This window comes from Macrobrachium rosenbergii, chromosome 2 (genome assembly GCF_040412425.1).
Source record: "Macrobrachium rosenbergii isolate ZJJX-2024 chromosome 2, ASM4041242v1, whole genome shotgun sequence".
NCBI classification, from domain to species: domain Eukaryota; kingdom Metazoa; phylum Arthropoda; class Malacostraca; order Decapoda; family Palaemonidae; genus Macrobrachium; species Macrobrachium rosenbergii.
In genome coordinates, this window is record NC_089742.1 from 22,329,330 (window position 1) to 22,354,818 (window position 25,489).

A 25,489-nucleotide genomic window follows, 5' to 3' on the forward strand; every position below is an offset into this window, starting at 1 on the left:
TCGATTCAAGACCAGTGAAGCTACCATAAAAGAAATAGCACACAGCAAAATAAGAAAACTTCTGAATTAAACAAGTTTATGGGGAGTGCCTCACCTCCTTCCTTCTGAAACTTCAGAGACACAAACTCTTTTCACCAAACTGCCTTAATCCATTCTTTCCATTTGACCAGACCATCTGATAACACTCTGAGCTATCCTTTCACCCTCGCTTACCTTTTAGTACTTCTTCTATGTGTCCTCACATATTTGAATGAATTTAAAAATCGTGTAATTCAGGAAGAAATAGTTCCTGAGAAGTCTCCTTAATTCCCTTGTTTTAAGCAAACAGCCCCTTTTAGCCTCTGATGTCATAAATAACATGCCCAACTGTGATAAGAAAATAAAAGACTACAGCGATAGATAAAACTCTTACAGTCAATTTTAAGAAAGCCACCAATCACGCCTTGGGAAACGTCAGCTGTTGGATGCTAATTATCGAACAGGTGCTCGGGTATTGTTTAGGTGTAGGTTGATTAATGACGATGCATGTGTCTAAATCTTATTTAGATATAATAGAGGGTTTGCCCAGACCCGGGATTGAACCGGGGACCTTTAGATCTTCAGTCTAACGCTCTCCCAACTGAGCTATCTAGGCTTGAATAAATTGGTGTGTCTGATTTCTAATGAAATAGAAATGTATCGCATGACTTTCATATAAGTATGTTTCAAGGTTCAAATGACTGGGCCAGTTTCTTGTAGTCAAACGAGTTTTACAACTGTGATGGTCATTGAAACCAAAAGAACGTATGTGATTTATAGAAATTAATTGAAGACTGCACTGAAAAAAGTACCTCTCTCTTTTCAAACAGGCAATAAAATATATTTTGTATTCACATAAAAAATAATAAGCCTGACTGACTTGACTCAAGACCATTGAAGCTACCATAAAAGAAATAACACACAGCAAAATAAGAAAACTTCTGAATTAAACAAGTTTATGAGGATTGCCTCACCTCCTTCCTTCTGAAACTTCAGAGATATACACTTTTTCCACTAAATTACCTTAATCTATTCTTTCCATTTCACCAGACCATCTGATAACACTCTGAGCTATCCTTTCATCCTAGCTTACCTTCTAATACTTCTTCTACGTGTCTTCAAATTTTTTAATGCATTTAAAAATCGTGTAATTCAGGAAGAGTTAGTTTCTGAGAAGTCTCTTTAATTTTCCTTGTTTTAAGCAGATGGACCTTTTTAGCCTCTAATATCATAAATAACATTCCCAATTGTGATAAGAAAATAAATGACCACAGCGATATTCGAAACTCCTACAGACAATTATCCGGAAGTCACCAATCCCTCGTTAGGGAACGTCAGCTGCTGGATGCTAATTATCGAACAGGTGTGCGGGTATTGTTTAGACGCAGGTTGGTTAATAGCGATGCATGTGCCTAAATACCATTTAGACATTATAAAGGGTTTGCCCAGACCCGGGATCGACCGGAGACCTTTAAATCTTCAGTCTAACGCTCTCCCAACTGAGCTATCTAGGCTTATATATTGATGTGTATCTGATATTTAATGAAGGAGATAAGCATCACAAGATTAAGTATGGTTTCAAGTTCAAGTGATTGGCTAGAGTTTCATGTAGTCAAACCTTCAATGGTCATCTAAACTAAAAGGACGTATCTGTTGTATAGAAAAATTCACAATATTAAATTGTTCATTAATTATTAGTTGCACTGACAAAAAATACCTGTCCATTCATTAAACAAGCAGTGGAAGGTTATATTCATATAAAAAGATAATAAGTCTGACTGGCAATAATTGCTTTGTTCAAGATCATTAAAGATACCATAAAAGAAATAACACAACGCAAAATTAGAAAATTCTAAATTAAACAAGCTTAGGGGGAATGATGATAACTACCATCACCATCCTGGACCTCAAAAAGGAAAGCTCGTCTTAAAGAATAACTTGTCTTAAAGGAAATTTTGTCTTACACAAAATGTGCCGCTGACAAGTACACGCTCCACTGTCTTTACAAAATGACTGGAGTTAACTAGCGATCAAGATGTTATGCCTTAGAACTGTGGTCAGCTCCAGTTTGCTCACTCTCCTCCTGGATGCTGTTGTCCTTCATGTATAATACTCCTTTCGAGACATCTGTCCGGCCCTTTTCAGGACTTCCTCTCTTCCTCCTTATTGAAAATTCGTAGATACACACTCTTTTCACCAACCTACCTTACTCTATTCTTTCCACTTGACCAGGTCATCTGATTAATCTAAGCCATCCTTCTACTTTCACTTACCTTTTAGTCCTTCTTGTAACATCTTATATATTGCATTAGGAATTCACCTAAACTGTCTTCACCTTTACTTCATAGAGGAAAATGAAGAATTTGGGTCAAGAGTTGGGATATATTCAAGATTAATGAAGAGGGTTAGCTCTCCTACGGCATCCTATTGTTATAACTATCATCAAAACGTAACAAACGAGACATGATCAGTTTCCGTAGTACAGTCTATGAAAGTCACAATACGACTTTATTATTATTATCATGTTGTTACTATTTGTATTAGATTTCTTTGAATAGAGTCAGATTTTGTGCATGTTACATCATGCATAATGTTGTGTCATTTATACAGAACAAGCAGTAATGTATTGTATCTTTTTAAAATTCATTGAGAATTCGTGCGATTCAGAGAGAGTTAATTTCTGAGGATTTCCCTTAATTTTGTTTTACGCAAAAGAGTGAGCCCTTTAGTTTTGACGTCATGAATAACATTCCCAACTGAGACAAGAATAAAAGACCACAGAGATAGTCAAAACTCTTACAAACAATTACCCGAAAACCAACCAACTACGCGTTGAGAAACGTCAACTGTTGGTTGCTAAGTATCGAATAGGTGCTCGCTGATGGTTTAGATGCAGCTTGATTAATAACAGTGTATGTGTTACATTCCCATTTAGACATTCTAAAGGGTTTGCCCAGACCCGGGATCGAACCGGGGACCTTTAGATCTTCAGTCTAACGCTCTCCCAACTGAGCTATCTAGGCTTCTATAGCTTACTGTGTCTGATATCTAATGAAGTAGAAATGTGTCGCATGACCTTCATTCAAGTGTAATTCAAGGTTCAAATGACTGGCCAGTTTCTTGTAGTCAAACTAACACCACAACTGAAGAAACAGGAAGAATGCATCTGATTTGTAGAAGTTAATAAAAAATTGCACTGACATAAGTATCTCCCTCCCTCTATTAAACAAGCAATACAATGTTATATTCACATAAAAAAATAGTAATCCTGACTTGCAAGAATTGCTTTGTTCGACCATTGGAGCTACCATAAAAGGAATAACAAACTGCAAAATTAGAAAACTTCTGAATTAAACAAGCTTAGGGGAAAGATGTTAACTATACTATCTTCATCCTGGAACTTGAAAAGGAAAGCCTTTCTTAATTTCTGAAACTGAGCCACTGAAAAGTAATATGTTCCACTGTCAAAGGGATTAAGACTCCATTACGAAATGATTGAATTTAACTAACAATCAATAAGTTATGTCATAGAATTATGGTTAGATATGTCTTGCACACTCTTTTCTTGGATGTTGTAGGTCTGCCTATATAATACCTCTTTCAAGACATCTGTCCAGTCCCTTCTGCGATTTCCTCTCTTCCTTCCTTCTGAAACTTCAGACCTACCCTCTTTTCACCAACCTTCCATACTCCATTCTTTCCACATGCCCAGATCATCTAATAACACTGAACCAACCTTTCACATACTAACCTTTCACTACTTCTCCATCTCCCTACATTTGCCAACTTTTTTGTTCTTATTATATCACATATACTGTACTTCATTAATAATTCATCTATACTGCTTTCACATAATTTTCACGTATTCTCTATCGGCTCCTTAATTCACAGAGAAAAATGTAGAAGAAAAAACTAGGTATCTAGGAATTTGTAGAAAGGGTTGGATGATGTTAAAGACTAATGAAGAGAATTAGCTTTCCTAAGACGTCCGATTATTATTATTGTTATTATTACCATCACACAGAACAAATGAGATGTGATCAGTTTCCACAATAGAGTCTCTGAAACACCATTATTATTATGGTCATAATAGTACTATTTGCATACAATTCAGTTTATGTATGAGTTATATCATCCATAATGGTGAGTTATTTATACAGAACATGTAGTAATAAAGTGCAAAATTTTTTAATGGATTTAAAAATCGTGTAATTCAGAGAGAGTTAGTTTCTGAGAAGTCTCCTTAATTTCCCTTGTTTTAAGCAAACAACCCTTTTTACCAACTAATGTCATAAATAACATTCTCAACTTTGATAGGAAAATAAAAGACTGCAACTATAGCCAAAACTCTTCCAGTCAATTATCCGTAAGCTACCAATCACGCGTTGGGAAACGTCAGCTGTTGGATGATAATTATTGAACAGGTGTTTGCATATTGTTTAGGCGTAGGTTGATTAATGACGAGGCATGTGTCTAAATCTTATTTAGTTATTGTAAAGGGTTTGCCCAGACTCGGGATCGAACCGGGGACCTTTAGATCTTCAGTCTAACGCTCTCCCAACTGAGCTATCTAGGCTTGTATAAATTGGTGTATCTGATATCTAATGAAATAGAAAAGTATCGCATAACTTTCATTTAAGTATGATTCAAAGTTCAAATGATTGGCCAGTTTCTTGTAGTCAAACGAGAATTACAACTGTGATGGTCTTGAAACCAAAGGAATGTATCTGATTTATAGAAATTAATTGAAGACTGCACTGACAAAAGTACCTCTCTCTTTATCAAAGAAGCAGTACAATTAGTGCTGTATTTACATAAAAAATAATAAGCCTGACTGACTTGATTCAAGACCATTGAAGCTACCATAAAAGAAATAATACACAGCAAAATAAGAAAACTTCTGAATTAAACAAGTTTATGGGGATTGCCTCACCTCCTTCCCTCTGAAACTTAAGAGACAAACTCTTTTCACCAAACTACCTTAATCCATTCTTTCCATTTGATCAGACCATCTGATAACTCCCTGAGCTATCCTTTCACCCTATCCGACCTTTTAATACTTCTGCATGTTTTCACATTTTTGAATGCATTAAAAATCTTGTAATTCAGGAAGAGTTAGTTTCTGAGAAGTCTCCTTAATTTTCCTTGTTTTAAGCAAACAGACCTTTTTACCCTCTAATGTCATAAATAACATTCCCAACTGTGATAAGAAAATAAGAGACCACAGTGATAGTCAAAACTCTTACAGTCAATTATCCAAAGCCTCCAATCACGCATTGGGAAATGTCAGCTTTTGCATGCTAATTACTGAACAGGTGCTCAGGTATTGTTTAGACATAGGTTGATTAATGACGATGCATGTGTCTAAATCTTCTTTAGATATTACCAAGGGTTTGCCCAGACCCGGGATCGAACCAAGGACCTTTAGATCTTCAGTCTAATGCTCTCCCAACTGAGCTATCTAGACTTGTATAAATTGGCGTATCTGATATCTAATGAAATAGAAATGTATCACATGATTTTCATTTAATTATAATTCAATGTTCAAATGATTGGACAGTTTCTTAAAGTCCGACGAGAATTACAACTGTGATGGTGATTGAAACCAAAAGAATGTATCTGATTTATAGAAAATAATTGAAGACTGCACTGACAAAAGTACCTCTCTCTTTATCAAAGAAGCAATGCAATGAATTTTGCATTCACATAAAAAAATAAGAAGCCTAGCTGACCTGATTCAAGACCATTGAAGCTACCATAAAAGAGATAACACACAGCAAAATAAGAACTTCTGAATTAAACAAGTTTATGTGAATTGCCTCACCTCCTTCCTTCTGAAACTTCAGAGACACAAACTCTTTTCACCAAACTGCCTTAATCCATTCTTTCCATTTGACCAAACCATCTGATAGCACTCTGAGCAATCCTTTCATCCTCGCATACCTTTTAGTACTTCTTCTATGTCTTCACACATTTGAATGAATTTAAAAATCGTGTAAAGTTCAGGAAGAATTAGTTTCTGAGAAGTCTCCTTAATTTTCCTTGTTTTAAGCAAACAGCCCTTTTTACCCTCTAATGTCATAAATAACATTCCCAACTGTGATAAGAAAATAAAAGACAGCAGCGATAGATAAAACTCTTACAGTCAATTATCTGGAAGCCACCAATCACCTGTTGGGAAATATTAGCTGTTGGATGCTAATTATCGAACAGGTACTCGGGTATTGTTTAGACGTAGGTTGATTAATGACGATGCACGTGTTGTCTAAATCTTATTTAGATATAATAGAGGGTTTGCCCAGACCCGGGATCGAACCGGGGACCTTTAGATCTTCAGTCTAACGCTCTCCCAACTGAGCTATCTAGGCTTGTACAAATTGGTTTTTCTGAAATGTATCACATGACTTTCATTTAAGTATGATTCAAGGTTCAAATGACTGGCCAGTTTCTTGTAGTCAAACGAGAATTACAACTGTGATGATCATTGAAACCAAAAGAACATATCTGATTTATAGAAATTAATTGAAGACTGCACTGACAAAAGTACCTCTCTCTTTGTCAATGAAGCAATACAATAAATTTTGTATTCACATAATAAATAATAAGCCTGACTGACTTGATTCAAGACCATTGAAGCTACCATAAAAGAAATAACAAGAAAACTTCTGAATTAAACAAGTTTATGGGGATTGCCTCACCTCCTTCCTTCTGAAACTTCAGAGATATACACTCTTTCCACCAAATAACTTTAATCTATTCTTTCCATTTGACCAGACCATCTGATAACTCTCTGAGCTATCCTTTCACCCTCGCTTACCTTTTAATACTTCTTCTATGTGTCTTCACATTTTTGAATGAATTTAAAAATCGTGTAATTCAGGAAGAGTTAGTCTCTGAGAAGTCTCCTTAATTTTCCTTGTTTTAAGCAAACAGTCCTTTTTACCCTCTACAGTCATAAATAACATTCCCAACTGTGATAAGAAAATAAAAGACCACAGTGATAGTCAAAACTCTTACAGTCAGTTATCCGAAAGCCACCAATCACATGTTGGGAAATGTCAGCTGTTGGATGCTAATTATCGAACAGGTACTCGGGTATTGTTTAGACGTAGGTTGATTAATGACGATGCATGTGTCTAAATCTTATTTAGATATTATAAAGGGTTTGCCCAGACCCGGGATCGAACCGGGGACCTTTAGATCTTCAGTCTAACGCTCTCCCAACTGAGCTATCTAGGCTTGTACAAATTAGTTTTTCTAATATCTAATGAAATATAAATTTATCGCATGGCTTTCATTTAAATATGATTCAAGGTTCAAATGATTGGCCAGTTTCTTGTAGTCAAACGAGAATTACAACTGTGATGATCATTGAAACCAAAAGAATGTATCTGATTTATAGAAATTAATTGAAGACTGCACTGACAAAAGTACCTCTCTCTTTGTCAAAGAAGCAATACAATAAATTTTGTATTCACATAAAAAATAATAAGCCTGACTGACTTGATTCAAGACCAGTGAAGCTACCATAAAAGAAATAAAGAAAATTTCTGAATTAAACAAGTTTATGGGGATTGCCTCACTTCCTTCCTTCTGAAACTTCAGAGATATACACTCTTTCCACCAAATCACCTTAATCTATTCTTTCCATTTGACCAGACCATCTGATAACTCTCTGAGCTATCCTTTCACCCTCGCTTACCTTTTAATACTTCTTCTATGTGTCTTCACACATTTGAATGAATTTAAAAACCGTGTAATTCAGGAAGAGTTAGTTTCTGAGAAGTCTCCTTAATTTTCCTTGTTTTAAGCAAACAGCCCTTTTTACCCTCTAATGTCATAAATAACATTCCCAACTGTGATAAGAAAATAAAAGACCACAGTGATAGTCAAAACTCTTACAGTCAATTATCCGAAAGCCACCAATCACGTGTTGGGAAACATCAGCTGTTGGATGCTAATTATCGAACAGGTGTTCGGGCATTGTTTAGACGTAGGTTGATTAATGACGATGCATGTGTCTAAATCTTATTTAGATATTATAAAGGGTTTGCCCAGACCCGGGATCGAACCGGGGACCTTTAGATCTTCAGTCTAACGCTCTCCCAACTGAGCTATCTAGGCTTGTACAAATTAGTTTTTCTAATATCTAATGAAATAGAAATTTATCGCATGGCTTTCATTTAAGTATGATTCAAGGTTCAAATGATTGGCCAGTTTCTTGTAGTCAAACGAGAATTATAACTGTGATGATCATTGAAACCAAAAGAACATATCTGATTTATAGAAATTAATTTAAACTGCACTGACAAAAGTACCTCTCTCTTTGTCAAAGAAGCAATACAATAAATTTTGCATTCACATAAAAAATAATAAGCCTGACTGACTTGATTCAAGACCATTGAAGCTACCATAAAAGAAATAAAAAAGAAAACTTCTGAATTAAACAAGTTTATGGGGATTGCCTCACCTCCTTCCTTCTGAAACTTCAGAGATATACACTCTTTCCACCAAATCACCTTAATCTATTCTTTCCATTTGACCAGACCATCTGATAACTCTCTGAGCTATCCTTTCACCCTCGCTTACCTTTTAATACTTCTTCTACGTTTCTTCACACATTTGAATGAATTTAAAAATCGTGTAATTCAGGAAGAGTTAGTTTCTGAGAAGTCTCTTTAATTTTCCTTGTTTTAAGCAAACAGCCCTTTTCATCCTCTAATGTCATAAATAACATTCCCAACTGTGATAAGAAAATAAAAGACCACAGTGATAGTCAAAACTCTTACAGTCAATTATCCAGAAGCCACCAATCACGTGTTGGGAAATGTCAGTTGTTGGATGCTAATTATCGAACAGGTGTTCGGGCATTGTTTAGACGTAGGTTGATTAATGACGATGCATGTGTCTAAATCTTATTTAGATATTATAAACTGTTTGCCCAGACCAGGGATCGAACCGGGGACCTTTAGATCTTCAGTCTAACGCTCTCCCAACTGAGCTATCTAGGCTTATATATTGATATGTATCTGATATTTAATGAAGGAGATAAGCATCACGTGACTAAGTATGGTTTCAAGTTCAAGTGATTGGCTAGAGTTTCGTGTAGTCAAACCTTCAATGGTCATCTAAACCAAAAGGGCGTACCTGTTGTATAGAAAAATTCTCAACATTAAATTGTTCATAATTATCAGTTGCACTGACAAAAAATACCACTCTCTTCATTAAACAAGCAGTGCAATGTTATGTTCATATAAAAAGATAATAAGTCTGACTGGCAATAATTGCTTTGTTCAAGATCATTAAAGATACCATAAAAGAAATAACACAATTCAAAATTAGAAAATTTCTAAATTAAACAAACTTAGGGGGAATGATGATAAGTACCATCGCCATCCTGGACCTCAAAAAGGAAAGCCCGTCTTAAAGGAAAGCTTGTCTTACAAAAAATGTGCCGCTGACAAGTACACGCTCCACTGTCAATGGGAGTAATACTCCATTACAAAATGAATGGAGTTAACTAGCGATGAAGATGTTATGTCTTAGAACTGTGGTCAGATCCATCTTGCACACTCTCCTCCTGGATGCTGTCGTCTTTATATATAATACTCCTTTCGAGACATCTGTCCGACCCTTTCCAGGACTTCCTCTCTGCCTCCCTTCTGAAAATTCGTAGACACACACTTTTCACCAGCCTACCTTACTCCATTCTTTCCACTTGACCAGATCATCTGATTAAGCTCTAAGCCATCCTTTTACTTTCGTTTACCTTTTAGTCCTTCTTGTAATATCTTCTATACTGCATCAGGAATTCATCTAAACTGCTTTCGCCTTTACTTCACAGAGGAAAACGAAGAAGAATTTGTGACAAGAGTTGGATTATGTTCAAGATTAATGAAGAGAGTTAGCTCTCCTACGACTATCATCAAAACATAACAAATGAAGCATGATCAGTTTCCTTGTATAGTCTATGAAAGTCACAATACGACTTTATTGTTATTATTATCATATCGTAACTATTTGTATTAGATTTTTTGAATAGGGAGAGATGATGTGCATGCATAATTTTGTGTCATTTATACAGAACATGTAGTAATATATTGTATCTCAAAAATTCATTGAGAATTCGTGTGATTCAGAAATAGTTAATTTTTGAGGTTTTACTTTAATTTTGTTTTACGCAAAAGAGTGAGCCATTTAATTTTGATGTCATGAATAAAATTCCCAACTGAGACAAGAATAAAAGACCACAGCGATAGTCAAAACTCTTACAAACTATTACACGAAAACAAACCAACGACGAGTTGGGAAACGTCAACTGTTGGTTGCTAAGCATCGAACAGGTGCTCGCTGATGCTGATGGTTTTGACGCAGCTTGATTAATAACAGTGTATGTGTAACATTCCCATTTAGACATTCTAAATGGTTTGCCCAGACCCGGGATCGAACCGGGGACCTTTAGATCTTCAGTCTAACGCTCTCCCAACTGAGCTATCTAGGCTTGAATAGATAAGTGTGTCTGATATCTATTGAAATAGAAATGTATCGCATGACTTTCGTTTAAGTATGATTCAAGGTTCAAATGAATGGCCAGTTTCTTGTAGTCAAACTAACACTAAAACTGAAGAAACAGGAAGAACTTATCTATTTGCAGAAGTTAATAAAACAAGCAATACAATGTTATATTCGCATAAAAAATACTAATCCTGACTTGCAAGAATTGCTTTGTTCGACCATTGGAGCTACCATAATAGAAATTACACACTGCAAAACTAGAAAACTTCTGAATTAAATAAGCTTAGGGGAAAGATGTTAGCTGCCATCTTCATCCTGGAACTTGAAAAGGAAAGTTTGTTTTAATTTCTGAAACTGCACTACTGAAAAGTAATATGTTTCACTGTCAAAGGGATTAAGACTCCATTACAAAATGGCTGAATTTAACTAGTGATCAATAAGTTATGTCATAGAATTATGGTTAGATATATCTTGCACACTCATTTACTGGATGTTGTAGGTCTGCCTATATAATACCTCTTTGGAGACATCTGTCCAGTCCCTTCTGGGATTTCTTCTCTTCCTTCCTTCTGAAACTTCAGACCTACACTCTTTTCACCAATCTTCCATACTCCATTCTTTCCACATGACTAGACCATCTAATAACACTGATCCAACCTTTCACATACTAACCTTTCACCACTTCTCCATCTCCCTACATTTGCCACCTTTTTTATTCTTATTACATCACATATACTTCATTAATAATTCATCTATACTGCTTTCACGTAATTATCACATACTCACTATTCTTCTTACTTCATAGAGAAAAATGAAGAAAAAAATTAGGTATCTAGGAATTTGTGGAAAGGGTTGGATGATGTTAAAGACTAATGAAGAGAATTAGCTTTCCTAAGAAGTCCTATTATTATTATTATTATTATTATTATTATTATTATTATTATTATTATTATTATTATTATTATTATTATTATTATTATTATTATTATTATTATTATTATTATTATTATTATATTATCACACTGAACAAATGATACGTGATCAGTTTCCACAATAGAGTCTATGAAACACCATTATTTTTTTTGTCATAATATCAGTACTGTTTGAAGTTCAGTTTATGTATGAATTATATCACCCATGATGTTGAGTTATTTATACAGAACATGCAGTAATAAAGAGCAAAATTTTTGAATGCATTTAAAAATCGTATAATTCAGGAAGAGTTAGTTTCTGAGAAGTCACCTTAATATGCCTTGTTTTAAGCAAACAGTCCTTTTTACCCTCCAATGTCATAAATAACATTCCCAACTTTGATAAGAAAATAAAACACCACAGCGATAGTTAAAACTATTACAGTCAGTTATCCGAAAGCTACCAGTCACGTGTTGGGAAACGTCAGGTGTTGGATGCTAATTTTAGAACAGGTGCTTGCGTAATGTTAGACGTAGGTTGCTTAATGACGACACGTGTCTAAATCTTATTTAGATATCATAGAGGGTTTGCCCAGACCCGGGATCGAACCGGGGACCTTTAGATCTTCAGTCTAACACTCTCCCAACTGAACTGTCTAGACTTGTATAAAATGGTGTGTCTGATATCTAATGAATAGAAATGTATCGCATGACTTTTATTTAAGTATGATTAAGGTTCAAATGACTGGGCAGTTTCTTGTAGTCAAACGAGAATTACAACTGTGATGGTTATTGAAACCAAAAGAGCGTATCAGATTTATAGAAATTAATTGAAGACTGCGCTGACAAAAGTGCCTCTCTCTTTATCAAAGAAGCAATACTGTGGATTTTGTATTCACACAAAAAATAATAAACAATCATTTCACCCTCGCTTACCTTTTAATACTTCTTCTATGTCTTCACATTTTTCAATGCATTTAAAAATCGTGTAATTCAGGAAGAGTTAGTTTCTGAGAAGTCTCTTTAATTGTCCTTGATTTAAGCAAACAGTCCTTTTTACCCTCTAATGTCATAAATAACATTCTCAACTTTGATAAGAAAATAAAAGACCACTGCGATAGTCAAAACTCTTACAGTCAATTATCCGGAAGAAACCAATCACACGTTGGGAAACGACAGCTGTTGGATGCTAATTATCGAACAGGTGTTCGGGTAATTGTTTAGACGCAGGTTGGTTAATAATGATACATGTGCCTAAATACCATTTAGATATTATAAAGGGTTTGCCCAGACCCGGGATCGAACCGGGGACCTTTAGATCTTCAGTCTAACGCTCTCCCAACTGAGCTATCTAGGCTTATATGTTGATAAGTATCTGATATTTAATGAAGGAGATAAGCATCACATGATTAGGTATGGTTTCAAGTTCAAGTGATTGGCTAGAGTTTCATGTAGTCAAACATTCAATGGTCATGTAAACCAAAAGGACGTATCTGTTGTATAGAAAAATTCCCAACATTAAATTGTTCAATAATTATCAGTTGCACTGACAAAAAATACCTCTCTCTTCATTAAACAAGAAGTGCAATGTTATATTCATATAAAAAAAAATAATAAGTCTGCCTGGCAATAATTGCTTTGTTCAAGATCATTAAAGATACTATAAAAGAAATAACACAACGCAAAATTAGAAAACTTCTAAATTAAACAAGCTTAGGGAATGATGATAACTACCATCACCATCCTGGACCTCAAAAAGAAAGCTCGTCTTATAGAACAGCTTGTCTTAAACGACAGCTTGTCTTAAAAAAATGTGCCGCTGACAAGTACATGCTCCACTGTCAATGAGAGTAATACTCCATTACAAAATGACTGGAGTTAACTAGCGATCAAGATGTTATGCCTTAGAATAGTGGTCAGATCCATCTTGCACACTCTCCTCCTGGATGCTGTTCTCCTTCATGTATAATACTCCTTTCGAGACATCCGTCCGCCCCTTTCCAGGACTTCCTTCCTCTCTTCCTCCCTTCTGAAAATTCGGAGACACACTTTTCACCAGCCTACCTTACTCCATTCTTTCCACTTTGACCAGATCATCTGATTAAACTCTAAGCCATCCTTTTAATTTTACTTACCTTTTAATCCTTCACCTATGTGTCCCCACATTTGTCACCCTTTCAATTCTTGTTATATCTTCTATACTGCCTCAGGAACTCATCTAAACTGAGTTCACCTTTACTTCACAGAGGAAAATGAAGAAGAAATTGTGTCAAGAGCTGGATTATGTTCAAGATTAATGAAGAGGATTAGCTCTCCTACGACATCCTATTGTTATAATTATCATCATAACATAACAATTTAGACATGATCAGTTTCCGTAATATAGTCTTTGAAAGTCACAGTATGACTTTATTGTTATTATTATCATATTTGTATTAGATTTATTTGAATAGGTTCAGCTTATATGCATGTTACATCATGCATAATGTTGTGTTATTTATACAGAACATGTAGTAATATATTGTATCTTAAAAATTCATTGAGAATTCTTGTGATTCAGAAAGAGTTAATTTCTGAGGATTTCCCATAATTTTATTTTACGCAAAAGAGCAAGCCCTTTATTTTCGATATCATGGATAACATTCCCAACTGAGACAAGAATAAAAGACCACAGCGATAGTCAAAACTCTTACAAACAATTACCCGAAAACCAACCAACGACGAGTTGGGAAACGCCAACTACTGATTGCTAAGCATCGAACAGGTGCTCGCTGGTGCTGATGGTTTAGACACAGCTTGATTAATAACAGTGTATGTGTTACATTCACTTTTAGACATTCTAAAGTGTTTGCCCAGACCCGGGACCTTTAGATCTTCAGTCTAACGCTCTCCCAACAGAGCTATCTAGGCTTCTTTAAAGTAATGTATCTGATATTTAATGAAGTAAAAATGTGTCGCATGACCTTCATCCAAGTCTAATTCAAGGTACAAATGACTGGCCAGTTTTTTGTAGTCAAGCCAACACTACAACTGAAGAAACAGGAAGAACGTATCTGATTTGTAGAAATTAATAAAAAATTGTACTGACAAAAGTACCCCCTCTCTTTATTAAACAAGCAATACAATGTTATATTTCATAAAAAAATACTAATCCTGACTTGCAAGAATTGCTTTGTTCGACCATTGGAGCTACCATAAAAGAAATAATACACTGCAAAATTAGAAAACTTCTTAATTAAACAAGCCTATAGGAGAGATGTTAACTACCATCTTCTTCCTGGAACTTGAAAAGGAAAGCTTTTCTTAATTTCTGAAACTGCACCACCGAAAACTAAGGTGTTCCAATGTCAAAGGGATTAAGACTCCATTACGAAATGATTGAATTTAACTAACAATCAATATGTTATGTCATAGAATTATGGTTAGATATGTCTTGCACACCCTTTTCCTGGATGTTGCAGGTCTGCCTATATAATACCTCTTTGGAGACATCTGTCCAGTCCCTTCTGCGATTTCCTCTCTTCTTTCCTTCTGAAACTTCAGACCTACACTCTTTTCACCAACCTTCCATACTCCATTCTTTCCACATGACCAGATCATCTAATAAGACTGAACAATCTTTCACATACTAACCTTTCACTACTTCTCCATCTCCCTACATTTGTCAACTTTTTTTCCTTATTATAATATCACACATACTTCATTAATAATTCATCTATGCTGCTCTCACATAATTTTCATGTATTCTCTATCCGCTCCTTAATTCACAGAGAGAAATGTAAAAGAAAAAACTAGGTATCTAGGAATTTGTGGAAAGGGTTGGATGATGTTAAAGACTAATGAAGAGAATTAGCTTTCCTAAGACGTCCTATTATTATTATTATTATTATTACCATCACAGAGAACAAATGAGATGTGATCAGTTTCCACAATAGTCTCTGAAACACCATTATTATTATGGTCGTAATAGTACTATTTGTATACAATTCAGTTTATGTATGAGTTATATCATCCATAATGGTGAGTTATTTATACAGAACATGCAGTAATAAAGTGCAAAATTTGTTAATGGATTTAAAAATCGTGTAATTCAGAAAGAGTTAGTTTCTGAGAAGTCTCCTTAATTTTCTTTGTTTTAAGCAAAGAGCCCTTCTTACCAACTAATGTCATAAATAACATTCTCAACTTTGATAAGAAAATAAAAAACTGTAGCTATAGTCAAAACTCTAACAGTCAGTTATCCGAAAGCCACCAATCACGCGTTGGAAAACATCAGCTGTTGGATGCTAATTATCAAACAGAAACAGGTGTTCGCGTATTGTTTAGTCATAGGTTGATTAGTGACGACGCATGTGTCTAAATCTTATTTAGATATAGTAGAGGGTTTGCCCAGACCCGGGATCGAACCGGGGACCTTTAGATCTTCAGTCTAACGCTCTCCCAACTGAGCTATCTAGGCTTGTATAAATTGGTGTATCTGATATCCAATGAAATAGAAATGTATCGCATGACTTTTATTTAAGTATGATTCAACGTTCAAATGATTGGCCAGTTTCTTGTAGTCAAACGAGAATTACAACTGTGATAGTCTTGAAACCAAAAGAATGTATGTGATTTAAAGAAACAAATTGAAGACTGCACTGACAAAAGTACCTCTCTCTTTATCAAAGAAGCAGTACAATGAATGTTGTATTCACATAAAAAAAAAAAAGCCTGACTGACTTGATTAAAGACCATTGAAGCTACCATAAAAGAAATTACACATAGTAAAATAAGAAAACTTCTGAATTAAACAAGTTTATGTGGATTGCCTCACCTCCTTCCTTCTGAAACATCAGAGACAAACTCTTTTCACCGAACTACCTTAATCCATTCTTTCCATTTGACCAGACCATCTGATGATACTTTGAGCTATTCTTTCACACTCGCTTACCTTTTAATACTTCTTCTAGGTGTTTTCACATTTTTGAATGCATTTAAAAACCATGTAATTCAGGAAGAAATAGTTTCTGAGAAGTCTCCTTAATTTTCATTGTTTTAAGCAAACAGACCTTTTTACCTTCTAATGTCATAAATATCATTCCCAACTGTGATAAGAAAATAAGACTACAGCGACAGTCAAAACTCTTACAGTCAATTATCCAAAAGCCATCAATCGTGCGTTGGGAAACATCAGCTGATGGATGCTAATTATCGAACAGGTGCTCGGGTATTGTTTAGGCGTAGATTGATTAATGACGATGCATGTGTCTAAATCTTATTTTGATATTATAAAGGGTTTGCCCAGACCCGGGATCGAACCGGGGACCTTTAGATCTTCAGTCTAACGCTCTCCCAACTGAGCTATCTAGGCTTGTATAAACTGGTGTGTCTGATTATCTAATGAAATAGAAAAAATGTATCGCATGACTTTTTCATTTAAGTATGATTCAAGGTTCAAATGATTGGGCAGTTTCTTGTAGTCAAACGAGAATTACAACTGTGTTGGTCATTGAAACCAAAAGAACGCATCTGATTTATAGAAATTAATTGAAGACTGCACTGACAAAAGTACCTCTCTCATTATCAACGAAGCACTAAAATAAATTTTGTATTCACATAAAAAATAATAAGCCTGACTGACTTGATTCAAGACCATTGAAGCTACCATAAAAGAAATAAAAAAGAAAACTTCTGAATTAAACAAGTTTATGGGGATTGCCTCACCTCCTTCCTTCTGAAACTTCAGAGATATACACTCTTTCCACTAAATTACCTTAATCTATTCTTTCCATTTGAACAGACCATCTGATAACTCTCTGAACCATCTTTTCACCCTCGCCTACCTTTTAGTACTTTTTCTAGGTGTCTTCACATTTTGAATGCATTTAAAAATGGTGTAATTCAGGAAGAGTTAGTTTCTGAGAAGTCTCTTTAATTTTTCTTGTTTTAAGCAAACAACCCTTTTTACCCTCTAATGTCATAAATAACATTCCCAACTGTGATAAGAAAATAAAAGACAACAGTGATAGTCAAAACTCTTACAGCCAATTATCCGAAAGCCATCAATCACATGTTGGGAAACGTCAGGTGTTGGACGGTAATTATCGAACAGGTGCTCGAGTATTGTTTAGACGTAGGTTGATTAATAACAATGCATGTGTCTAAATCTTATTTAGATATTATAAAGGGTTTGCCCAGACCCGGGATCGAACCGGGGACCTTTAGATCTTCAGTCTAACGCTCTCCCAACTGAGCTATCTAGGCTTGTACAAAGTAGCTTTTCTGATTTCTAATGAAATAGAAATGTATTGCATGACTTTCATTTAAGTATGATTCAAGGTTCAGATGATTGGCCTGTTTCTTGTAGTCAAACGAGATTTACAATTGTGATAGTCATTGAAACCAAAAGAACGTATCTGATTTACAGAAATTAATTGAAGACTGCACTGACAAAAGTACCTCTCTCTTTATCAAAGAAGCAATACAATGAATTTTGCATTCACATAAAAAATAATAAGCCTGACTGACTTGATTCAAGACCATTGAAGCTACCATAAAAGAAATAACACACAGCAAAATAAGAAAACTTCTGAATTAAACAAGTTTATGGGGATTGCCTCACCTCCCTCCTTCTGAAACTTCAGAGACACAAACTTTTTTCACCAAAATACCTTAATCCATTCTTTATATTTGACCAGACCATCTGATAACAGTCTGACCTATCCTTTCACCCTCGCTTACCTTTAAACAATTCTTCTATGTGTTTTCACATTTTTGAATGTATTTTAAAATCGTGTAATTCAGGATGAGTTAATTTCTGAGAAGTCTCCTTAATTTTCCTTGTTTTAAGCAAACAGCCCTTTTTTACCCTCTAATGTCATAAATAACATTCCCAACTGTGATAAGAAAATAAAAGACCACAGCGATAGTCAAAACTCTTACAGTCAATTATCAGAAAGCCACCAATCATGCTTTGGGAAACGTCAGCTGTTGGATGCTAATTATCAAACAGGTGTTCGGGTATTGTTTAGACGCAGGTTGGTTAATAGCGATGCATGTGCCTAAATACCATTTAGATATTATAAAGGGTTTGCCCAGACCCGGGATCGAACCGGGGACCTTTAGATCTTCAGTCTAACGCTCTCCCAACTGAGCTATCTAGGCTTATACATTGATATGTATCTGATATTTAATGAAGGAGATAAGCATCACATGATTAAGTATGGTTTCAAGTTTAAGTGATTGGCTAGAGTTTCGTGTAGTCAAACCTTCAATGGTCATCTAAACCGAAAGGACGTATCTGTTGTATAGAAAAATTCCCAACATTAAATTGTTCATTAATTATCAGTTGCACTGACAAAAAATACCTCTCTCTTCATTAAACAAGCAGTGCAATGTTATATCCACATAAAAAGATAATAAGTCTGACTGGCAATAATTACTTTGTTCAAGATCATTAAAGATACCATAAAAGAAATAACAGAATTCAAAATTAGAAAACTTTTAATTAAACAAACTTAGGGGGACTGATTATAGCTACCATCACCATCCTGGACCTCAAAAAGGAAAGCTCGTCTTAAAGGAAAGCTTGTCTTACAAAAAAATTTTGCCTACTGACAAGTTCACGCTCCACTGTCAATGGGAGTAATACTCCATTACAAAATGACTGGAGTTAACTAGCGATCAAGATGTTATGCCTTAGAATTGTGGTCAGATCCATCTTGCACACTCTCCTCCTGGATGCTGTCGTCCTTCATATATAATACTCCTTTCAAGACATCTGTCCGGCCCTTTCCAGGACTTCCTCTCTTCCTCCTTTCTGAAAATTCGTAGAAACACACTTTTCACCAGCCTACCTTACTCCAGTCTTTCCACTTGACCAGATCATCTGATTAAACTTTAAGCGCCATCCTTTTATTTTCACTTACCTTTTAATCCTTCATCTATGTGTAACATTTGTCACTCTTTCAATTTTTGTTATATCTTCTATACTGCCTCAGGAATTCATCTAAACTAGAGTTCACCTTTACTTCACAGAGGAAAATGAAGAAGAATTTGTGTCAAGAGTTGGATTATGTTCAAGATTAATGAAGAGGGTTAGCTCTCCTACGACATCCTATTGTTATAACTATCATCAAAAATAACAACTGAGACATGATCAGTTTCCGTAATATAGTCTATGAAAGTCACAGTACGACTTTATTGTTATTATTATCATATTGTAACTATTTGTATTAGATTTATTTGAATAGGGTCAGATTATGTGCATGTTACATCATGCATAATGTTGTGTCATTCATACAGAACATGTAGTAATATATTGTATCTTTTAAAAATTCATTGAGAATTCGTGTGATTCAGAAAGAGTTAATTTCTGAGGATTTCTTAATTTTGTTTTACGCAAAAGAGTGAGCCCTTTAATTTTGACGTCATGAATAAAACATTCCCAACTGAGACAAGAATAAAAGACCACAGCGATAGTCAAACCTTTACAAACAATTACCCGAAAACCAACCAATGACGAGTTGGGAAACGTCAACTGTTGGTTGCTAAGCATCGAATGGATGCTCGCTGATGCTGATGGTTTAGACGCAGGTTGATTAATAACTGTGGATGTGTTACATTCCCTTTTAGACATTCTAAAGGGTTTGCCCAGACCCGGGATCGAACCGGGGACCTTTAGATCTTCAGTCTAACGCTCTCCCAACTGAGCTATCTAGGCTTCTTTAAAGTAATGTATCTGATATTTAATGAAGTAGAAATGTGTCGCATGACCTTCATTCAAGTCTAATTCAAGGTTCAAATGACTGGCCAGTTTCTTGTAGTCAAACCAACACTACAACTGAAGAAACAGGAAGAACGTATCTGATTTGTAGAAATTAATAAAAAATTGCACTGACAAAAGTACCTCCCTCTCTTTACCAAACAAGCAATACAATGTTATATTCGCATAAAAAAATACTAATCCTGTCTTGCAAGAATTGCTTTGTTCGACCATTGGAGCTACCATAAAAGAAATAATACACTGCAAAATGAGAAAACTTCTTAATTAAACAAGCTTATAGGAGAGATGTTAACTACCATCTTCGTCCTGGAACTTGAAAAGGAAAGCTTTTCTTAATTTCTGAAACTGCACCACTGAAAACTAAGGTGTTCCACTGTCAAAGGGATTAAGACTCCATTACGAAATGACTGAATTTAACTAACAATCAATATGTTATGTCATAGAATTATGGTTAGATATGTCTTGCACACCCTTTTCCTGGATGTTGCAGGTCTGCCTATATAATACCTCTCTCAAGACATCTGTCCAGTCCCTTCTGCGATTTCCTCTCTTCTTTCCTTCTGAAACTTCAGACCTACACTCTTTTCACCAACCTTCCCTACCCATTCTTTCCACATGACCAGATCATCTAATAAGATTGAACAACCTTTCACATACTAACCTTTCACTACTTCTCCATCTCCCTACATTTGTCAACTTTTTTTCCTTATTATATCACACATCCTTCATTAATAATTCATCTTTGCTGCTTTCACATAATTTTCACGTATTCTCTATCCGCTCCTTAATTCACAGAGAGAAATGTAGAAGAAAAAACTAGGTATCTAGGAATTTGTGGAAAGGGTTGGATGATGTTAAAGACTAATGAAGAGAATTAGCTTTCCTAAGACGTCCTATTATTATTATTATTATTATTATTACCATCACAGAGAACAAATGAGATGTGATCAGTTTCCACAATAGAGTCTCTGAAACACCATTATTATTATGGTCGTAATAGTACTATTTGTATACAATTCAGTTTATGTATGAGTTATATCATCCATAATGGTGAGTTATTTATACAGAACATGCAGTAATAAAGTGCAAAATTTGTTAATGGATTTAAAAATTGTGTAATTCAAAAAGAGTTAGTTTCTGAGAAGTCTCCTTAATTTTCTTTGTTTTAAGCAAACAGCCCTTTTACCAACTAATGTCATAAATAACATTCTCAACTTTGATAAGAAATAAAAGACCACAGCTATAGTCAAAACTCTAACAGTCAATTATCCAAAAGCCACCAATCACGCGTTGGAAAACATCAGCTGTTGGATGCTAATTATCGAACAGGTGTTCGCGTATTGTTTAGTCATAGGTTGATTAGTGACGATGCATGTGTCTAAATCTTATTTAGATATAGTAGAGGGTTTGCCCAGACCCGGGATCGAACGGGGACCTTTAGATCTTCAGTCTAACGCTCTCCCAACTGAGCTATCTAGGCTTGTATAAATTGGTGTATCTGATATCCAATGAAATAGAAATGTATCGCATGACTTTTATTTAAGTATGATTCAACGTTCAAATGATTGGCCAGTTTCTTGTAGTCAAACGAGAATTACAACTGTGATGGTCTTGAAACCAAAAGAATGTATCTGATTTATAGAAATTAATTGAAGACTGCACTGACAAAAGTACCTGTCTCCTTATCAAAGAAGCAGTACAATGAATGTTGTATTCACATAAAAAAAAAAGCCTGACTGACTTGATTAAAGACCATTGAAGCTACCATAAAAGAAATTACACATAGTAAAATAAGAAAACTTCTGAATTAAACAAGTTTATGTGGATTGCCTCACCTCCTTCCTTCTGAAACATCAGAGACAAACTCTTTTCACCAAACTACCTTAATCCATTCTTTCCATTTGACCAGACCATCTGATGATACTTTGAGCTATTCTTTCATGCTTTGGGTGCATCCGCTTACCTTTTAATACTTCTTCTAGGTGTTTTCACATTTTTGAATGCATTTAAAAACTTGTAATTCAGGAAGAAGTTAGTTTCTGAGAAGTCTCTTTAATTTTCATTGTTTTAAGCAAACAGACCTTTTTACCTTCTAATGTCATAAATAACATTCCCAACTGTGATAAGAAAATAAGAGACTACAGCGACAGTCAAAACTCTTACAGTCAGTTATCCAAAAGCCATCAATCGGGCGTTGGGAAACATCAGCTGCTGGATGCTAATTATCGAACAGGTGCTCGGGTATTGTTTAGGCGTAGATTGATTAATGACGATGCATGTGCCTAAATCTTATTTAGATATAGTAGAGATTTTCCCAGACCCGGGATCGAACCGGGAACTTTAGATCTTCAGTCTAACGCTCTCCCAACTGAGCTATCTAGGCTTGAATAAATTGGTGTATCTGATTTCGAATGAAATAGAAAATTAATGCATCGCTTGACTTTCATTTAATTATGATTCAAGGTTCAAATGATTGGGCAGTTTCTTGTAGTCAAACGAGAATTACAACTGTGATGGTCATTGAAACCAAAAGAATGCATCTGATTTATAGAAATTAATTGAAGACTGCACTGACAAAAGTATTGATCTCTCATTATCAACGAAGCACTAAAATAAATTTTGTATTCACATAAAAATAATAAGCCTGACTGACTTGATTCAAGACCATTGAAGCTACCATAAAAGAAATAAAAAGAAAACTTTGAATTAAACAAGTTTATGTGGATTGCCTCACCTCCTTCCTTCTGAAACTTCAGAGATACACACTCTTTCCACTAAATTACCTTAATCTATTCTTTCCATTTGAACAGACCATCTGATAACACTCTGAACCATCTTTTCATACCTTTCAGTACTTCTTCTATGTGTCTTCACATTTTGAATGCATTTAAAAATCGTGTAATTCAGGAAGAGTTAGTTTCTGAGAAGTCTCATGCTTTAATTTTTCTTGTTTTAAGCAAACAACCCTTTTTAGCCCTCTAATGTCATAAATAACATTCCCAACTGTGATAAGAAAATAAAAGACAACAGTGATAGTCAAAACTCTTACAGTCAATTATCCGAAAGCCATCAATCACATGTTGGGAAACGTCAGGTGTTGGATGGTAATTATCGAACAGGTGCTCGAGTATTGTTTAGACGTAGGTTGATTAATAACAATACATGTGTCTAAATCTTATTTAGATATTATAAAGGGTTTGCCCAGACCCGGGATCGAACCGGGACCTTTAGATCTTCAGTCTAACGCTCTCCCAACTGAGCTATCTAGGCTTGTACAAATTAGCTTTTCTGATATCTAATGAAATAGAAATCAGGTGTTCATGACTTTCATTTAAGTATGATTCAAGGTTCAGATGATTGGCCTGTTCCTTGTAGTCAAACGAGATTTACAATTGTGATAGTCATTGAAACCAAAGAACGTATCTGATTTACAGAAATTAATTGAAGACTGCACTGACAAAAGTACTCTCTCTTTTATCAAAGAAGCAATACAATGAATTTTGCATTCACATAAAAATAATAAGCCTGACTGACTTGATTCAAGACCATTAGCTTACCATAAAAGAAATAAAACAGCAAAATAAGAAAACTTCTGAATTAAACAAGTTTATGGGGATTGCCTCACCTCCTTCCTTCTGAAACTTCAGAGACACAAACTCTTTTCACCAAACTGTCTTAATCCATTCTTTCCATTTGACCAGACCATCTGATAACAGTCTGAGTTATCCTTTCACCCTCGCTTACCTTAAACAATTCTTCTATGTGTTTTCACATTTTTGAATGCATTTAAAAATCGTGTAATTCAGGATGAGTTAATTTTTGAGAAGTCTCCTTAATTTTCTTTGTTTTAAGCAAAGAGCCCTTCTTACCAACTAATGTCATAAATAACATTTCCCAACTTTGATAAGAAAATAAAAGACCACAGCTATAGTCAAAACTCTAACAGTCAATTATCCGAAAGCCACCAATCACATGTTGGGAAACGTCAGCTGTTGGATGCTAATTATCGAACAACGTATTGTTTAGATCAGGTTGATTAATGACGATGCATGTGTCTAAATCTTATTTAGATATAGTAGAGGGTTTGCCCAGACCCGGGATCGAACCGGGGACCTTTAGATCTTCAGTCTAACGCTCTCCCAACTGAGCTATCTAGGCTTGTATAAAGTGGTGTATCTGATATTTAATGAAATAGAAATGTATCGCATGACTTTTTTATTTAAGTATGATTCAAGTTCAAATGATTGGCCAGTTTCTTGTAGTCAAACGAGAATTACAACTGTGATATCTTGAAACCGAAAGAATGTATCTGATTTATAGAAATTAATTGAAGACTGCACTGAAAAGTACCTGTCTCCTTATCAAAGAAGCATTACAATGAATGTTGTATTCACATTGACTGACTTGATTAAAGACCATTGAAGCTACCATAAAAGAAATTACACATAGTAAAAATAAGAAAACTTCTGAATTAAACAAGTTTATGGATTTGCCTCACCTCCTTCCTTCTGAAACATCAGAGACAAACTCTTTTCATGAACTACCTTAATCCATTCTTTCCATTTGACCAGACCTATCTGATGATATCTTTGAGCTATTCTTTCACACTGCCACCTGTTAATACTTCTTCTAGGTGTTTTCACATTTTGAATGCATTTAAAAACCATTGTAATTCAGGAAGAAATAGTTTCCGAGAAGTCTTTAATTTTCATTGTTTTAAGCAAACAGACCTTTTTTAATCTAATGTCATAAATAAATTCCCAACTGTGATAAGAAAATTTTACAGCGACAGTCAAAACTCTTACAGTCAGTTATCCGAAAGCCATCAATCGGACGTTGGGAAACATCAGCAAATGGATGCTAATTATCGAACAGGTGCTCGGGTATTGTTTAGGCGTAGATTGATTAATGACGATGCATGTGCCTAAATCTTATTTAGATATAGTAGAGGGTTTGCCCAGACCCGGGATCGAACCGGGGACCTTTAGATCTTCAGTCTAACGCTCTCCCAACTGAGCTATCTAGGCTTGAATAAATTGGTGTATCTGATTTCGAATGAAATAGAAAATTAATGTATCGCTTGACTTTCATATAAGTATGATTCAAGGTTCAAATGATTGGGCAGTTTCTTGTAGTCAAACGAGAATTACAACTGTGTTGGTCATTGAAACCAAAAGAACGCATCTGATTTATAGAAATTAATTGAAGACTGCACTGACAAAAGCTTTAGATCTCATTATCAACGAAGCACATAAAATAAATTTTGTATTCACATAAA

General features: G+C 35.1%; 17 non-coding genes across 17 annotated transcripts; all 17 read right to left on the reverse strand.

Annotated features, from left to right (window-relative positions):
• Window positions 1–561: 561 nt before the first annotated feature.
• Window positions 562–634, reverse strand: TRNAF-GAA (transfer RNA phenylalanine (anticodon GAA)). Its single transcript has one exon. It is a non-coding gene; the product is annotated as a tRNA-Phe (tRNA).
• A 2,334-nt stretch (window positions 635–2,968) lies between these two features.
• On the reverse strand, window positions 2,969–3,041 carry TRNAF-GAA (transfer RNA phenylalanine (anticodon GAA)). Its single transcript has one exon. It is a non-coding gene; the product is annotated as a tRNA-Phe (tRNA).
• Window positions 3,042–4,521: 1,480 nt separating this feature from the next.
• Window positions 4,522–4,594, reverse strand: TRNAF-GAA (transfer RNA phenylalanine (anticodon GAA)). The gene has a single exon. It is a non-coding gene; the product is annotated as a tRNA-Phe (tRNA).
• Window positions 4,595–6,313: 1,719 nt separating this feature from the next.
• Window positions 6,314–6,386, reverse strand: TRNAF-GAA (transfer RNA phenylalanine (anticodon GAA)). The gene has a single exon. It is a non-coding gene; the product is annotated as a tRNA-Phe (tRNA).
• Window positions 6,387–7,184: 798 nt separating this feature from the next.
• On the reverse strand, window positions 7,185–7,257 carry TRNAF-GAA (transfer RNA phenylalanine (anticodon GAA)). Its single transcript has one exon. It is a non-coding gene; the product is annotated as a tRNA-Phe (tRNA).
• An 812-nt stretch (window positions 7,258–8,069) lies between these two features.
• TRNAF-GAA (transfer RNA phenylalanine (anticodon GAA)) lies at window positions 8,070–8,142 on the reverse strand. Its single transcript has one exon. It is a non-coding gene; the product is annotated as a tRNA-Phe (tRNA).
• An 814-nt stretch (window positions 8,143–8,956) lies between these two features.
• On the reverse strand, window positions 8,957–9,029 carry TRNAF-GAA (transfer RNA phenylalanine (anticodon GAA)). The gene has a single exon. It is a non-coding gene; the product is annotated as a tRNA-Phe (tRNA).
• Window positions 9,030–10,446: 1,417 nt separating this feature from the next.
• On the reverse strand, window positions 10,447–10,519 carry TRNAF-GAA (transfer RNA phenylalanine (anticodon GAA)). The gene has a single exon. It is a non-coding gene; the product is annotated as a tRNA-Phe (tRNA).
• Window positions 10,520–12,728: 2,209 nt separating this feature from the next.
• TRNAF-GAA (transfer RNA phenylalanine (anticodon GAA)) lies at window positions 12,729–12,801 on the reverse strand. Its single transcript has one exon. It is a non-coding gene; the product is annotated as a tRNA-Phe (tRNA).
• A 3,029-nt stretch (window positions 12,802–15,830) lies between these two features.
• Window positions 15,831–15,903, reverse strand: TRNAF-GAA (transfer RNA phenylalanine (anticodon GAA)). Its single transcript has one exon. It is a non-coding gene; the product is annotated as a tRNA-Phe (tRNA).
• Window positions 15,904–16,724: 821 nt separating this feature from the next.
• TRNAF-GAA (transfer RNA phenylalanine (anticodon GAA)) lies at window positions 16,725–16,797 on the reverse strand. The gene has a single exon. It is a non-coding gene; the product is annotated as a tRNA-Phe (tRNA).
• An 820-nt stretch (window positions 16,798–17,617) lies between these two features.
• Window positions 17,618–17,690, reverse strand: TRNAF-GAA (transfer RNA phenylalanine (anticodon GAA)). The gene has a single exon. It is a non-coding gene; the product is annotated as a tRNA-Phe (tRNA).
• Window positions 17,691–18,517: 827 nt separating this feature from the next.
• Window positions 18,518–18,590, reverse strand: TRNAF-GAA (transfer RNA phenylalanine (anticodon GAA)). Its single transcript has one exon. It is a non-coding gene; the product is annotated as a tRNA-Phe (tRNA).
• A 1,485-nt stretch (window positions 18,591–20,075) lies between these two features.
• TRNAF-GAA (transfer RNA phenylalanine (anticodon GAA)) lies at window positions 20,076–20,148 on the reverse strand. The gene has a single exon. It is a non-coding gene; the product is annotated as a tRNA-Phe (tRNA).
• A 3,261-nt stretch (window positions 20,149–23,409) lies between these two features.
• On the reverse strand, window positions 23,410–23,481 carry TRNAF-GAA (transfer RNA phenylalanine (anticodon GAA)). Its single transcript has one exon. It is a non-coding gene; the product is annotated as a tRNA-Phe (tRNA).
• An 815-nt stretch (window positions 23,482–24,296) lies between these two features.
• Window positions 24,297–24,369, reverse strand: TRNAF-GAA (transfer RNA phenylalanine (anticodon GAA)). The gene has a single exon. It is a non-coding gene; the product is annotated as a tRNA-Phe (tRNA).
• Window positions 24,370–25,165: 796 nt separating this feature from the next.
• Window positions 25,166–25,238, reverse strand: TRNAF-GAA (transfer RNA phenylalanine (anticodon GAA)). Its single transcript has one exon. It is a non-coding gene; the product is annotated as a tRNA-Phe (tRNA).
• Window positions 25,239–25,489: the final 251 nt, after the last annotated feature.